Genomic DNA, 14,381 nt, shown 5'->3' with positions numbered 1-14,381 from the left:
ACTCTTCCATTCCAGCTCCAGTTTCCCCCAACCTAACCTGTGTCATAATGACAAATGGTGCTATTAGGGTGGCTTATGTCCACCCTAATGTGGCTGATGTCCTACCCCTGAATCGTGAGCCACTGAAATAAAGGCCTGCAGCGACTACGCCCTTCTTCTTGTCGCCCAGCTACTTCCCCCATGAAGTGCAGGGAGTGACTCTCACGGCTGTGGCGTGAGCTCCAGCAGGAGGAGGAGCATCTCTGGACAGTACATCCACCAGGTGATTGTGGTGCCCTGCCAGTGTTTCTCCCTTGGCAGGTGGCTGCCTGGTGGTTAACCTTTGGGCTCTGGAGTCCCAAAGCCTCAAGTACAAATCTTAGCTCTGCCACTTACTCACTGTGTGATCTTGGCAGGGTATGTCACCCTGGAATTATAAGTGAGCCTCAGTTTCCTCATCTGTAAAATGGGGGGAAGCAGAATCTACTTCACGCCGGTGGCATGAGGAGTAAATGAGCTGATACATGAACTCAGTATAATGCCTAGACACCAGAAGGCCACAAAAATATGAGTTGTCTAGGCATTATGCTGAGTACATGCATCAGCTCATTTAACGTAATTGGTGTTTGCCCCAATAATAGATGGGGGTATAGAGGATAAAACTACCACTGCCAGAGAAAGGTGACTTCATTTCAAGGCCTGAGACTTGGAATGGCATTTAAGTCTCTGGAAGAATTCATGGGGCCACAGAAGGAAAGCTTTTCTACTAGCTGGGGAACAAATCTCCAGCTCCATATGGATCTGGATTTGGAGTCTGAGGTAACCCCCCCTCTTCCAAATGAAAGAAAAGTGATCTAGGAAGAGTACCGCGCCCCCCCCCCCCCACCCTGGTTTTTACCCTACCTCCAACCTTCCCTAGACACTCTGGAGGAGGCAGTCCAAGGAGGAAGGTCTGTTTGGGAAACTACCTTTGAGGCTGACCATGAATCCACACCATAACCTTTGGGGCCATGAGGGGGATCCCAGGCTGGCAAGGCCAGAGGGCTGGGCCTGTCCAGCCAAGGAACTGAAAAAGGAGGTCCCGCAAGGACGCCATGAGATCACCTCCCTAGTTCAGCTTGCTCAGTCTACAAATGGTGAGAAGTGAAGCTCAAGTTGGGTAAGAGCCTTGGCCAAAGTCATGAAGACAACTGGTGGCCAGGCCTATGATTATCATGATACTGACACAGCTACACAGAGACCAAGGATGGATCTCTCTTCTGTGGCCCCTGTCAGCCCCACCTAGATTACTAATTTGAAACTTCCTAGGGGGCACCTATGTGTTCGTCAGGGGTGGCCCTCTCTCCAATGCCTCTCTGCTTCCGTAGGAGCTGCCCACCTTGTCCTGATCTGTTTGGAATAAAAACGTCTGCATTCTTAAATCACCTGGACATGAGGTCTCCTAGGATCCTTTGCCAAACATACTTGACTCCTTCAAGGTCTGTTCCAGACTAGAGAAGATGGGAGCACGGGTGATGGGACTCCACACAGCGGCAGAACGGGCTATTGGCAAGGGGTGAATCCGAGAGTCCAGGATTCCCTCAGCAGAACACTGCACATTCATCATCATTCACACGGCAGGCTGTCTGACATTGATAATGAATCCACAAATACAGGGAGCACCTCTGGCATCTGGCGACCCCTCTCCTGGGTCAGTCCCCAGTGCGCATGGCCAGTGCTGAAGCAATTCTTGTTATTAGTTCCCAGAAAGAGGCTATCAAGCCCAAAGAGTGGGCAGCTTTGTAGAGACATAACCACGTACAAGGATGCCCCAGAGGAAAGGAGGAGCTGAACCAAAGGGAGAGGAGGGAGAAGTGAACACCAAGCCAATGGCTTTGAAGAAGAAATGGAATCACCTATTAACGACTGGTTAATGACACGGCCATCCCTACTCCTGGACCTGAACTTCACTATTAAACTGAGTTCAGGGGTGCCTGGGTGGCTCAGTGGGTTAAAGCCTCTGCCTTCCACTCAGGTCATGATCCCAGGGTCCTGGCATTGAGCCCTGCATCAGGCTCTCTGCTCAGCAGGGAGCCTACTTCCTCCTCTCTCTCTGCCTGCCTCTCTGCCTATTTGTGATCTCTGTCAAATAAATAAAATCTTTTAAAAACAAAAACAACAACAACAACAACAACAAAAACTGAGTTCATCACAGGGACACAAAGAGATGAGACTGGCTGGTGCTTGCTAGCGGGCCCGGTGCACCATGGAGGTTCCCTAGACAGCTGTGGGGTGAGTGGGTGGGTCTCTATGGACTGACCACTGCAGCAGTTGCTCAGAAGTTCATCATAAAATCACAGTCAGAACAAGAAAATGCCTTAAAACAAATCTAGTCCAACAACTCTATTTTTATAAATGAGGAATGAGACACAGACGGGAAGTGACTTGGCCAGTGTCACACAGAAATACAGCAAAGCTACCTCACATGCATTTGTCAGAATGAAGTTATCCTGGAAATGGTGACATGGCTTGGGGACCATTTTAATTCCTATTTTGGCATTTGTATTTTCATCATCAAGGCTCAATTTTATAAGTAAGTCTCCTCTGAAACACTGCCTTTGACTCCACACCTACAAAGGAACAAGGTGAGCATACACAACGTTGGGTGATTGTGGAGCCGCCATGTCTGACCTCTCTCTTGGAGGGTGCCTGGGGAACTAGAGGTAAGAAGGCTAACCCAATCTAAACGTTCATGTTTCCAGTGAAACAAGCCAACCTGTCATATCAGAGAAAACTCAGATGACCCTTACCTTACTAGGACTTTACTGGGCACAGCCCCCAAAACTATAGTCTTCATCCAGGTACAAATTATATAAAGTTATGGACAAGTTTGTGTGACCTCAAGGAGGCAGAACTTGCCTGGCTACTGTGTGTATATTTCAATCCCTACAATCCAGTCCAAACCCTAAAACTTAACCAACCCAGTCAAAGCAAGGGCCTAAGTGGTCGGACTATAAGGTATTTCACTTCTTAAGTCAAAGAATGAAATCCTATAAAGGTGTCTTGATGGAAATGCTATACCCAACATCACAGGCATTCATCACCCGGCGTGACACAAACAATTTAATCGGGAAGCAGGCCCTACCAGCCTTTCAGCTGGTCACGAAGCCCTAATTCCACCCTGACCTGCCCGGTGTTAGGGGCAACCATACCTGCCACCCTACTGACAAACCCCGCAAAGAAAACCCTAGCCCACAAGGACCCCAGCAAGGAGAGCACAAAGACAACTGGCAGGTCACAGGCATTTCTTTATCTTTTATGCTTAACTGCTAATTCTTAATCTTTTTTTTTTTAAGTTTACCAAAATTCCCAGCATTTATGTTTCCAAAGCAGAGTGATGATTCTTAAGTATAGATCTGATGACATGACTCCCATAATCAAAACCTCCCTCCTTCTTTTCCCCCGCCTTCCTGGGGCACAGGCCGAACTCCTAATTTTGGTATTACATTGACTGAGCCTACCTTTACAGGCTGTCTGCTTCCCACTCCCTTCCGACACACACACACACACACACACACACACACACACACACAGACCATCACCACCAAGTGTTTTTGCTCCAGCCACCTTCTGCGGCTCCCCAGAGCCCACCAGCTATCTCTGTGCACCCGTACCACCATGGGGTTTTCCTTCTATCTGACACATCTTCTTTCCAACCCACACTTCCCCCCTCCATCTCTCTCTGCCTCCCAAGGCAAAATCTACAAGCCCCAGTTCAATATGCCCCTCCCCACCAGGAAGTCTCCTGGGGCCCCTCCACAGGCAGTCTGGCCACAGGCCCATGCCCCACCCCCAGGGTCCTGCCATCACTTCTGGTCAGGCTGCCAACTGGTTTCCCAGTGAGAACCTTGCTTTGACCTGACCAAAAGTTAAGTGACTATGATTACTCTGATAGGATGTGGGGGCAGACTTAGGCTAAAAGCCATAGAACCCATCCTGGACGCCTCCCCTTTCTGCCCTCACCACTTTCTCCCACCCCTCAGTCCTACTGACCCAACTCCAGCCGGCCCTATGAGCCTCCTCCATGTTTCTTGTATGAGCCATGCCAACACCAAGTCTACATGACTGCACACTTTCTGCCTGCCTGGAAGATGTCCGACCCTCGTTCCAGCTTCAAGTCAACTGCCCTTCATGGTATCTCTCCTGAACCTGTGAGCGTGACCTCAAGGAGAAGTGATGGTGACATCATTTGTTCCAGTAATGTTCCATTATTACCCCGGTTCCAACACAGCTGTGACATCCACTCAGTGTAAAGCAATTCTTTTTGAGTCTACCATCCTCAGTGCACTGTGCACGCCTCAAGGGTAGTCACTGGGTCTTACCATTTTTGTGCTCCTGGGGCTTGGAAATATGGTCAACCCTCAACACGTGAGTTTATTCAGTGAAAAAGGTGAATTTATTAATCTGAACCTCTAGAACTTCCTCCTTTTATTTCTGGAAATTATCAGCATTAACAAGAAGACAAACTATCACGTGGTTTTAAACACCAAGAATTCAACAGACTCAGAAATCCTAAGTCAAACTTGATTAAAAAAAAAAAAAAAGATTAGCAAAGCATAAGGAGTAACATGGAGGACATTGGGTGAAGGAGAGGAGGAGTGAGTTGGGGAGTTGGGGGAAATCAGAGGGGGAGATGAACCATGAGAGACTGTGGACTCTGAGAAACAAACTGAGGGTTTTGGAGGGGTGGGGGTGGGGGGTTGGGAGGGCCTGGTGGTGGGTATTAAGGAGGGCATGGATTGCATGGAGCACTGGGTGTGGTGCATCTTGGAACACTGAAAAAATAAAATAAAAATTTTTAAAAAAGATGTAGACAGCATTCTTTCTTAAAAAAATTTTTTTTTTCTAAAGACAACTGAGAAGTGGGTGGAGGGAACTCTTGCTCTGCTCCTCAGGGCTGAAGGTTCCTCCTAGTCCAGAGGTCAGACTGCCTCCCAAACTGGATAAGGACCTCGGATGTGGTGGTTCCAAATTCCCAGCAGATATCAATTTTTAGGATTTAGGAATAAGAAATCAGAATTCTCAGGAATCCTCAAGAATTGCTAAAATAGTAAGGTTTTCTACATTCTTCACAGCACTCACATGCTTTTTTTAAATACAGGAAATATTAAGTTTAGTATTAATTATAAAGAAATATACCTTGAAGTGAAAATTCAAACAATGGAAATTATCAGCAAACACAACTGGGTCGTACTCGAATGATAGGACCTTTGGATCTTCCGGCAAGGGAACAGCACAGCATAGAATCGCACGTCGACAGTCTCAATTTCAAGATTTACTCCGTTCTGAAATGATTCTTTGGAACACTGCTCAGAGGATTTCTCCTCAGCATAGTATGTAAAGAAACATATCCTAGGTGTATTATTTACAAGAGCAACTCACACTCTTCCAAGAGGGCAGCAGTGACAACCAAGACTGCCAGACTGTGACCACTCTTTCCAACACATTCCAGTCCTAGTTCTCAGAAATGTCAACCTTACCCTTCAAGTCTACATACCAGGAATTACTCACTCTTGCTAACCATGGGGCCCTGCCACTGCTCACTCAGATATCCTGACCCTCACCCATCAGGGCAAGTCCTCTCTCCTGCCGGTTCCCCACAGTTGACACCAACGAGGTCAATGATGACATCAGTTGTGGCCCAGCATTTCACTTGGCCATGGCCAAAGGAGGACCAGAGCCAAGGCCTAAGGCAAAACAGGTGCAGGACAGACACGGAAGAATTTTTTTTGGTGAGAGATGGGCAGGTATACATTTCCTGACATCCACCCACACGATGAAATTCAACAATGTTCAAAAACTTTTTAAGTGTCCAAAAACAATTTAAGGATATACTGGGGGCGGGGGCTGCTAAGGGCCTATGTAGCCTTGTTAATTTTTTTTCTTTTGGTTATTGAAGAAAGGCCCTTTACTGTCTAACACCCTGGTATTCTACCAGGCATGCATAACTTGAGATAAAACTGCTCTACTCTGTGTGAACTGTGGGTCAAAGAGTAAAGCAAGTCCAGAGAGTAACAGTAGTAGCAAGCCTTCAGTGGTTTTGTGGGACAGCCACCTGACTGTCTAAGGGCCCTGAACACATCTCCCTGACTCCTCCTACCCCACGACCCTCTGACAGTGGTTACTGTCATTACCCCATTTTATAGAAGGGAGAGACTGAGACTTATGGAAGAGCCGGTCACCATCCCAGGACCTTTTCTTCCGTCCTGTGTCTGTTTCTCTCATCAGCTTTCTAAAGGAGAATTGTGAGCTCAGAGCCATGAAGGACCCACCCAAGAAGGGCCCCTTTCCAGCAATCCCGGTGTTTGGCTGCTGGCAGCCAGCATCACAAGCCTTGTACTCCCTGGTTAACATCAAACTGCCCATCCAAAAACAACACTGAATTTGTTGGCAAAATCCGAACTAATTGCTTCTAAAACAAGGATGGAAGATACTCAGAGAGCTAACGTGGTGGCTATTTTGAACCAGGGACAAAATAATGAATGTTAATTGAAATGAAAAACATGTTAACCACTGAAATAATCTGTCATGTAAAATGGTGCTATAATTCCTCCGTTGTTAGGGTTATTCAAGTCATTATACAAAGTGTCATAAAATTGCACAGGGAGAGCATAATGGCCTGTGTCATTTACAAAAGCTGCTTTGATGACAGAGACAAGCTCTCATGTCAGACATTCTCCATCGTGGTATCTGTGGGCTCAACAGTCTCCATCCTCTTCCAAAGGAAGAAGATTACAGATGGAAGATCCTTTCCCAAGAGCGCCCCGTCTTCCTAATGAACAGATGTCCATTAGAGGAAAAGAGGAAGAGGTCTCAGTATGCCTGGAGTCACCAGGGTGTGCCTAGGGGTGTCCTGAGTGCCACTGGGCACCCACGTGGTACAAAGACGTGCTGTGTACAGATGTTTGAAATTTAAAAGGGCAAACACATAGTAACAGGAGCTAGGCATTTAGTGAGGACTTACTCTTATCCTGATGCTATTATTATTACTACCACCAAGAGGGACTAACATGTTTTAAGCTCTCTAGTTCCAGGCATTGTCTTAAGCCCTTTACACAGTAATGTGTCTCATTTACCCCTCCCCTCATCCCCAAGAGGGAGAAGAGGCATGGTGGAACATGGGAAGGTGTGTTGGGGAGTAAGCTGGGGATACTTCAGGACCAGAACAGACCTGTGGAGATGGGAAGAACCATGCTCCCAGGATGGGTCCCATTTGCCCCTGATTCACTGATTCAAGCTGGCCTGTGCACCCCAGGAAAGCCAGCACCTCTCTGTAGCTTCCCCCCATCGGAGTTGACCCAAGTAAGGTCGGTGAAGCTTGGGACATATTCCAAGTCACAGCGCAAACACCTCAGAAGAGATACGCAAACCCCAGAAGTAAGGAGAGAGCCATCAGTTCACAGGCATGATTCTAGAGCATCATTGACAGGGCTTGTAAAGCGCTTTCAATCCCACGGGAAAAGTGTGATTTTACAGTTCTAGAGTAGAATCAGGGCCACCAAAAAATTATGTGCCTGGTACACAAGCAATTCCAAAAGCAAAAACATCTTTCTAAGGTGTGGGTAAAGGTTACCCCGAGGCTCCATGACCTGCCTGTCACCTGAGCTGTGTTCTGGTCGAGGCAGGTGGGGATGCCTCGACTCCTCCTAGATGAGCAGGGTGAAGAGCCAGGTGAGAGTTTCCAAAAATACTACATGACCATGTAAATAAATTCAAGGTCATAAAGAAGGCAAGGGAGGCCTGAGGGTCTGAGAAAGGGAACCTCTGCCTGGTGACTCTACATGGCTATTGCCTGACTCTCTGACAACCCTGTGCTGCTGGTCTCATTTGTTCCAACTCTTAAAAAAAAAAAAAAAAAAAAAAAAAAAAGGAATGATTTTTCACAATTTTTTAAGAACTACAGGTTGCCAAACCCACACCTGACTGCCAGTCCCCATGCCTCCAGTCATGTTTAAAGAAGCTGGGGTGGTTTAAGGGTGCCTGGGGCTCTCAGTCAGTTAAACATCTACCTTCGGCTCAGCTCATGATCCTAGGGTCCTGGGATCGAGTCCCATATTCGGCTCCCTGCTCAGCAGGGAGCCTGCATCCCCCTCTGCCTGCCAGAGCCCCCTGCTTGTGCTCTTCTGTCTCTCTCTCTCTGCTGGGGAAAAAAGGGACTTAGTTCACCTAGATAAAGGTGACCAGGTCTCAAAGGTTTCAGGGGAGCCTCAGAGGTCAGATCACTGTATCCAAACTAAAATTTCAAGTTATGTTGAGCATTTGTTCAAGGAAAGCTATCAAAACTGAAGGTATAAATCTTCTAAACACGGCTAGGATTCTAAACACAATCTGTACTTTTTCAATAAACAGTAAGTACCTGCTAACGTGCCAGAAATTGGGCAAAGAATTCAAAGATGATGCTAGCGCTGTAAGTGACAGACTTCTCTAATACATATCACATGTCACCCCTCTTACTAAAGGGTAAGGATCACATTTAATCACTCTGAACATCGACACTGATGTGAGGTAGGTGTTACCTTAACTCTTGAGACGTTGAAGATTCTCACAGACTGCTACCTTATCCAAAACATCCCTACGCAGAAGCAAGGTGCTGTCCACTTCAGAGCCCCCCCACACCCAGCCGTTCCTGGTTTCCGAGTGTCGGAAGCCATGTGTGTGGCCAAAAGCGCACAAAAGGCAGGAAGACAAGGAACCTGCCAGATGACACAGATCTCTCATCTATCTCACATTTCTAGACATTACTTGATATCAACATTTCCTGTACTTGAAAGCGAATATCTATGTCCAGGATCCTCATCAAACCTACTTTTAGCCAAGACCCCACTCTCGGTGTTTCAGGATCAGATCAGGAAGATTAGCAGGCTGATGTGATTATGTAAATTCCACTGAGGGGTTGGAGACTCCAGTCTGCAGTCCTCTCCCATTAAGAGAGTGACAGAGCTGGGCCAGAGGCGCCAAGGGGCTCCGAGAGGCAGAGACAGAGTTCAGCTCCGTGCAGGAACCTGGCCGCAGGGACTTACACGCGTCCACCGTCCACATGCGTGGACGACACATGTACCCACACAGGGCCCAACTAAGATTCTGCTTATTGAAGGAAAATGCCAGGCCAGCAGTGTCATGGCAAGCTATTAGGGAAATACAAGTGAGCAGCTGAGCTTTCTTTACTCCCGCAGGACAGTGGAGAGCGGAGTACTCAGTTTTAAAAACCTTTTTCTTCCTAAAAGGGAGCAGCAAAGAAATTGTGACTATTACCCACTGACCTTCGGCATTCCTGTCTGGCTTTACTGCTCTTCTTTGTGTGCTGGCCCAGTAAAGACAGGTCCCTTTCCAGCTCTGAGATCTTAATGGAAATCATTAGCAATAGAAACGCTAATTGGGAAAAAAAAAATCAAATGATAAGCAAGCAAGCCCAAGGCCGAGAATTTCATTTGGCTTCCTTCCTTGAGCATTCATGATCTTGACTGTTTGTAGGAGGGGCCCTAACAATGAAAGGCTCTGCTAACAGGGCTTCCAGCTTACTGTCTGTAAGCTCAGGTGTGCAGACCAGGGTGAGGGCAAGCACACGCAAGACCACCATTGGTTCTGCTCTCATCTTAGAGAACACAAGCTGGCATTCCTGGGAGGACAACTCATGACTGTGGGTGTGTGTATGAGAGAAAGGATGCCCACTCTTGTTTCCTAGTCACCAGCAACAAAGCACCGTGTCCTGAGGTGGCCGGTATGATCGACCTTGGGAAGAACAAGCGAGCGAAATGAAGCAGAAGTGGGGAGACAGTATGACGTTGGGGACACTGCGGTTTGGAGGACAGGGCCGGAGACAGGAAGCTGACAGGCACCCGGCACTGGAGGAACTGAGCACCATCATCCACACGCCGTCCACACGCCGTCCACAGCCGGCCATGCCCCAGAAGCACTGTGGGAGGCAGAAAGAGCCCCATCAGCACCATCACTTTGCCCCTGATCTGGAAGCTTTCTTCACAGTGTCACGGGAAAGAAGCTGGAATCTTGCCAAAGCTCTGCGGCCTTCATTGGTGGGGAATGTTGTGAATACTTGGCATGGGTCTTCTTGAACACTTAGCTTCCACTGCCACGATCCCCCCGCCCTCATGCAAGCAGCCACTCACATGCCACCTCCCCCTGAGGCTACCTCAGACACCGCGTCCCCTTCTTCCGAGCACGTCTGTCCCCTGTTCCAAGTCCCTTGGATGTGCCCTGCAGCTCTTCACAACCAGTCACTCTGAGCTATCCTCAATCAGGTTCCCAGCCCTTCCCACAGACAGATGGGATGCTCCAGAATGCACTGGCACAGGGAATGATAAATCCGTTGGTCCCAGTGCTATTCCACAGCAGAACCTGGACCAACACACAGACGTTACCAACAGGAAAACCATTCAAGTCACTGTAAGGAAGACGCCTCACACAGTGAGACAGGGTGTCTGTCTGAGAGGGCTGGGGAAGGAGGCGCCCAATACCACAAGAGTTCAGGCAGAGGTACCCTAGAGGAAAGGGATTCTCCAGAAAGCACACGATGATTGGCGTAAACATTCTTCTATGACTGGACAGTGAGGAGGTTGTCTCCATTTCTACGATATTGTAGTCAAGTGCACTGAACACTTTTGTAGACAAATCTTAATGTGCCTCTCTCTCAAGTTCTATGAGATAGATTTTCCAAAGTGGAATCATGGGATCAATGAGGCCAAAACGCCCACCAGAAATGTACCAATTCACACTCCTATCAACAGGACCCTGCCAGGACCATCACTCCATTACCCCAACCCTCTCCTCTGCACATATCTACCAGCTATCAATCTGATGCCAAGTGTTTAGACATGCCACCAAAGGTCTACAGTCATCAACAGAGTAATGAACAGCAATGATCCAACTTGGGCCCATAATACCAGATGAAAAAATGGCACAGAGAGAACTGGTGAAGTTGGAGAGTGAGTAGATTAGCAGGAAATCAAATGTCACCCCATTGTGTTCCAATCGGTTGTCAGGGGCACTGTGAGTTCACACTGGAGGCCCAAGGCTCTTCCGGCAGTAGGGAGCTCATCGCCCAGCCTCTGTGCACCAGGCCTCTCTCCAGGTCAGAGAAGGACCCAAGAGAACAATGCCTGCTGCCTTGCTGGCCTTCCTCCTGGCTGCGCAGGCATCATGGGCGACAAGCAGCCCTTCTTATTCTGGAGGGCAGGAAGGGCCAATCCCACGCGACAAGAGAGAGAGGAGTCAGACTTCACAGAGAAGAGATTCTGGAGCGTGCAAGACTCCTGGATGAAGGAGGAGGATGAATTGAGTCCGGTTGCTCTCGGGGGAGCTGCGGGAGAGAAGTGCCAATCTAGGGAGGCCCCGCTCATGGTGGCTGCCAGACCGGTTGCCCAGCATGTGTCCCCTCCTTCCTGTAGGCAGATTTAAAGGCCCTTCTGCAGCACCTCTGAAGAACAGACCTCCAGCTCTGAGAGACTCGAGGGGTCTGTAAGACAGATGACCCCTTATCCCCTCCAAGGCCAAGCCTGTGGCCCGGGGGAATGGGCCCTTCAGCTGAGAGCGAAGGCGGGCAAAGAGGCAGGGTGCCACGGGAGCAGGCCACCAGGTGAGGACGGAGTATGGAGTATGGAGTCTGGAGTACATTTGCTCCTTCCCCATAATAACAAGACCACTTTCACACACATGCTGCCTCCGGCTTCCCTGTGGGAATTCACGGGCTCCATCAGAGCATTTTCCTGGACAGTCAAGAGGATGGTAGGCTCTATAAGGGGAAATGGGATACGCTCTGCCCTCCTATGAACAGCCCTGACATGACCTGGAGCACCGCTTTGTGACTCACTCGCTGACCTCTCAGAGCTTCTAATTAAAGACACCAGCCTGACTATGCACCTCCAGCCTCTTTCTAGAGTTACGTGACGCATTCATTCGTTCAATACGTCCCGAACATGTACCCAGACCTGAGCCTATGCCCCAGAGTGTGGGTGGTGCAGGTAGGAGAACGAGCTAATGAGGAGCAAGGGCGCTCTGCCAGTAAGGAACTCACCAATAATGAAAATTGATACCATTCGGAATGTTACAAATAATAGGGCCTTTGCATGTGTGACCTCACGTAGGCCCGAGCGACTCTGCAAGGTCTGCAAGGTTTATTCCTCCATCTAGGTGTTCACTGAGGAACTAGAGACTCGGATGGGAGACTCACCTTTATTGAGCACCTACTATGTGCCAGCACTATGCCTACTGCTTCCTTGTCACGATGCCCCAGGCTAGGGTGCAAGTCAGCACTTAATAAGGAAATGGAGATTTTGTGTAGGCAAGTGTCTTGAGGGCAGAGTGGCCCTTGGATAGTAGATGGGCTTCGGGGCCACCTTGCCCTGCCCCCCTGCCCTCCCATCTCTGCTAAGCAAGTCCCAACGTGCGTGAGCCACACTGTGCTCATGTGCTCTTATACCACTAGAAATACTAGGGAACGCTGCCCTTTCTCTACCTCCCACCCTTGTCCCAATCTAACTGCAGCTGGAAATGGTTGCCCGCATCTTGGAACTTTAACTTTATTCCATGTTTTGGGTTTTGTTTTTTTTTTTTTTAATTTTCTAGCTTTCATTATATACAATCTTTGTCTCCCATCTCCTCGCCTAGGCCACAAGCTTCAATGAGATGTGCAGGAGCATCACGTGAACACACACAGAACACTTCTCCCTACTCTTTGCCCAGCTGGCACCTTTCACCTTTCACCTCCCCAGCATGCCCACGTTCAACCAGCTAAAGGGATTCTGTTAGGACACCCTGTTCGTACCCTACCTAGTGCTTATGACAGTTTATTAGACACTTAATTTCCTTTTTATCTCCTTTCTCCTGTAGACTTTGCTCTCCATAAGGCGAGATCATGCCCCTTCATCGCAGAATTCCAAACACACAGCAGGGTCTGGCAAATAGAAGGCACCATAAATATTTGCTAAATCAAGAAATTATCACAGACTCCAACTTAGAGGGTTCTGAATTAAGGACCTTTAACCCACCATCACCGGTGTACGTGAGCTGTTTCCCGAGGGCTCATCCTGCCAAAATTATGACAGGAGAGATCCGAGTCCTCAAGCCTTTTATCAGCATCGCTGCGTTCATGGATGGCCTCCCCTGGCATCTGCAGATGAAGGCTCAAATTCCAGGCTGGACCTGAGCCCTGCCATCTTGCCCTCTACCTAGAAATTACTGATTGCCGGGGGAGGTTGGAGGCGGGGCTTCCTCTTTCCCACTAGGTGATGGAAAGCAACACTCCCAGTTCAGTGGAAAACAGGACACACCAGCACGTCCAGCTGTGGCAAGATCACGGACAGGCAGGCAGACTGGAAGGAGGGCCTTTCCCAGCTCTGTAACAGACCTGCATCCGTTTCAGTGTGAGCCCATTAAAAACATCATTTAAGAATGCCTTGGAAAGGTGGCAAAGTCCCCCAACTAATTAACTTTCATCTCTCCTGTCCCTCTGTGCGTGGAGGGCCTCGCCCTCTTCCCACCCTCTCCATAAGGAACATTAAAGACAGGACATTAGCCTGAGAACATTCTATTTAAAACAAAATACTTCTAAAGATAGCCTCGGATGCCCATCTAAATCATCCTCAGTCCATTTCCTGGCCCCATAACCTGCATGGTCAGTGCCCCCAGATGGGCCCTACTGGGGTGCCCGATACCCATCAAGAATGTCTTTCATGGGTTCATGGGTTGAATTAATCTGATATAAAATGTCTAAACTGAAAACCTACGAGTTGGGATCATGAGTTTTGGCAGAAAAGCAAGCAGGCCACAGCAGATTTATTAATAACAGAGGCAACGGAAAGAGATTTCAGAAAATTAAAGCAGAAGTTCGTTTAAGTGGGAAAATTCAGTCTGACCCCTTTTGTAAAAGAAGATGATGTGTTCTGTGAGGGGCCACAGAGGCTTTGTCCCCCAACCCTCTCCCCACACTGGGATACCTGGATACTCCTCTCTCTGGATACCATAAAGGGTCCCCAGAATGTGTGGGCAATGGAACATCTTCAGTGAGTCACGGGGTTGAGGGGGCTGGAGCTTGTCTGTTTCCTAGTATTTAGGGATGAACGTGCTAATGTAATGCTTCACACCTGTGTGCTTCCCAGCACGCCCTGAGCCCCTGTGGAAATCACATCTAGTGATTACCTCTTCAAAACCCGCACACCCACCTCAACCTCCGCTTTCTAAATCCACTTAAATCTGATGCATGAAACATGCCTCTCTGTCCATTTCTTAACAGGCAAGAACAGCAATCAACACAGCAACCACAGTCCGTCGTCCCGGGGAGGACCGCAGAGCAGCCTAGCGCACACGGGATCTCTGACAGACACAGAGGGAGGAGTTGAGAGGGCGGCATG

The 14,381-nt window shown here is 48.6% G+C and overlaps 1 protein-coding gene across 1 annotated transcript in view; it reads right to left on the bottom strand.

The window, feature by feature from the left end:
- LOC111141029 (SPARC/osteonectin, cwcv and kazal like domains proteoglycan 1) overlaps nt 1-14,381 on the bottom strand; it is a 498,494-nt gene that overhangs the window by 128,185 nt on the left and 355,928 nt on the right. The gene's annotated exons all lie outside the window — the stretch shown is intronic.

The sequence above is a fragment of the Enhydra lutris genome, unplaced genomic scaffold (genome assembly GCF_002288905.1).
Source record: "Enhydra lutris kenyoni isolate GAN:26980312 unplaced genomic scaffold, ASM228890v2 scaffoldscaffold5, whole genome shotgun sequence".
In the NCBI taxonomy this organism is placed as follows: Eukaryota; Metazoa; Chordata; class Mammalia; order Carnivora; family Mustelidae; genus Enhydra; species Enhydra lutris.
This window is presented reverse-complemented; position numbering and strand designations above follow the sequence as displayed.